Raw genomic sequence first — 3,033 nt, forward strand, 5'->3', positions numbered from 1 at the left:
GAAACCAAAATTTTCACGGACAAGAATTAGGGGCAACTTTAAAGGCCTCGGGCGCGGAGGCCCCCGAGACTTTTTTTTCGCCGGACTATTATGGCCGGACGGCGGCCGGAAAGTGGTCGGAAAACAATCGGTCGGTTGGCCGGTGGCCGGTAGTCAATGGCCGATGGCCGGTGGTCGGAAGTCAATGGCCGGTGGCCGGTGGTCAGAAGTCAATGGCTGGTGGCCGGTGGCCGAATTCAAAAGCGGACTTGTCTTCTCAAGGGCGGCCACACATGGGCGGATTGGAGGGTCCAATTTGGACTTATTTGCACAAGGGTGGCTACACATGGCTGTCTCTCATAAGAGAGGCAGCCCTTTTGGCCTATAAAAGGAGGCCATTTCTACACACATTTCATAGTGTGAAGTTGATGCAACAAGGTGAGTGTGAGGTGGTGAGAGTCAAGCAAGACGGGAGCTCCATTAAGGGTATAATCCCTTTGTAAACTACTTCTTGTTTTGAAGTACTAAATCCATTGAGTGGCTGCTTTCCCATGGACATAGCCCACATTGGGTGAACCACGTATATCGTGTGTACTCTCTCTCTCTCTCTCTCTCTCTCTCTCTCTCTCTCTCTCTCTCTACTCTATAATCTCATGTATATAAATCTGTCTCTCTCCATTAAGTAATCTACTCAATTATCTATTTAGCTACGTCTTATTTCCTAACAACTGGTATCAGAGCAAGGTTTGCTCGTAGCTAAATTATCTCAAGGAAAGGATTCCTTGAATTGAGTGGGAGTTATGGCGGAGGAAGGGAAGCTCAAGATTGAGAAGTTCAATGGCAAAAACTACCAACATTGGAAGATGCAGATTGAAGACTATCTCTACCAGAAGGACCTCTATTTGCCACTAGGCGGTCTTGCGAAGAAGCCCGCAACAATGGCAGATGAAGCATGGATTGTCCTTGATCGAAAGGCACTGGGAACAATCCGGTTAAGCTTGGCATCAATGGTGGCCTTCAATGTTTCGGAGATGAAGACCACGGAGGACTTGATCAAGTCACTTGATGACTTCTACGAGAAACCATCGGCATCCAATAAGGTATTTCTTATGAAGCGCTTGTTCAATCTAAAGATGGCATAGAATGGTTCAGTTGCAGAACACCTAAATGACTTTAACACAAACATAAGTCAACTTCAATCAGTGAAAATCAATTTCGATGACGAAGTGCGAGCTCTCCTTATACTATCATCTCTACCGGATAGTTGGGACAGCCTTGTGATGGCTGTAAGTAATTCTATCTCTGGCACAAATACTCTTAAGTTTGATGATGTTGTGGGTGTTCTCCTAAGCGAGGAAATGCGAAGGAGAAGCACAGGAGAATCATCAAGTGCTGCACTATCAGTGGAAACAAGAGGAAGGCTTAAGGAGAGGTTCAAAAACCAAAAGGGTCGTGATCGCTCAAGGCGGAGCAAGTCACGCACAAAGTCAGTTCTTGAATGTTGGAACTGCGGCAAGAAGGGCCACGTCAAGAAGGATTGTTGGTCCAAAAAGAAGAAGGAGACAGAGTCTCAAGACAACAAGCCAACATCGGAGGCCAATGTGACAAGTAAAGTAGAGCAAGATGCTCTAATTCTCTCATTAGACAATGTGTCTAATTCCTAGATAGTAGATTCCGGGGCTTCATTCCATGCGACACCACACAAGAAACATTTCCAAGACTACACCAAAGGTAATTTTGGGTATGTATACTTGGGAGATGATGAAGCTTGTGAGATTGTCGGCAAAGGTACAGTTTCTGTCAAAACTGCTAATGGAAATGAATGGAAGATTAAAGATGTTAGGCATGTTCCTTCTCTTCGCAATAATTTGATCTCTACAGAACAATTGGACGATGAAGGTCACAACATTGCATTCGGAAACAAACGGAGGAAGATCTCAAAGGGATCTTTGGTGGTTGCTAAGGGTGAAAAAGTCGGTACACGTTACTTATGTACTATTAGCACGCAACCTTCAGCTTGTGCATCAACTACAGAAGTTGATAGTGTGGTGTGGCACTACCGACTTGGGCATATGAGTGCCAAAGGAATGCAAATCCTTCAAACAAAGAAGCTTCTACCAGGTTTGAAAGAAGTGGACTTAGAGTTCTGTGAATATTGTGTTTATGGTAAACAAAAGAGGGTAAAATTTCAAAAATCAGGAAATGAAAGAAAAAATAAAAAACTTGAGCTGGTTCATTCTGATGTTTGGGGTCCTGCAAGTACACCATCACTTGGTGGCTCATTGTACTATGTAACATTCATAGACGATGCGACTAGAAAAACATGGGTTTATGTCATGAAGAATAAATCCGATGTATTTTCCATATTTCAAAGGTGGAAAGCCTTTGTGGAGAATGAAACAGGTACCAAGGTTAAATGCCTCAGATCCGACAATGGAGGCGAATATTGCAGCCAAGCTTTTGAAAGCTTTTGTGCTAGCAATGGCATTCGGAGGCAAAGGACAACCCCAAGGACACCTCAACAAAATGGGATTTCAGAAAGGATGAACAGGACAATCATGGAACGAGCACGAAGCATGCGGCTACATGCAGGCCTTGTTAGGAAATAAGACGTAGCTAAATAGATAATTGAGTAGATTACTTAATGGAGAGAGACAGATTTATATACACGAGATTATAGAGTAGAGAGAGAGAGAGAGAGAGTACACACGATATACGTGGTTCACCCAATGTGGGCTACGTCCACGGGAAAGCAGCCACTCAATGGCTTTAGTACTTCAAAACAAGAAGTAGTTTACAAAGGGATTATACCCTTAATGGAGCTCCCGCCTTGCTTCACTCTCACCACCTCACACTCACCTTGTTGCATCAACTTCACACTATGAAATGTGTGTAGAAATGGCCTCCTTTTATAGGCCAAAAGGGCTGCCCTCTTTTATGAGAGACAGCCATGTGTAGCCGCCCTTGTGCGAATAAGTCCAAATCGGACCCTCCAATCCGCCCATGTGTGGCCGCCCTTGAGAAGACAAGTCCGCTTTTGAATTCGGCCACCGG

This window comes from Adiantum capillus-veneris, chromosome 4 (genome assembly GCF_014529385.1).
Source record: "Adiantum capillus-veneris isolate H3 chromosome 4, ASM1452938v2, whole genome shotgun sequence".
NCBI lineage: Eukaryota > Viridiplantae > Streptophyta > Polypodiopsida > Polypodiales > Pteridaceae > Adiantum > Adiantum capillus-veneris.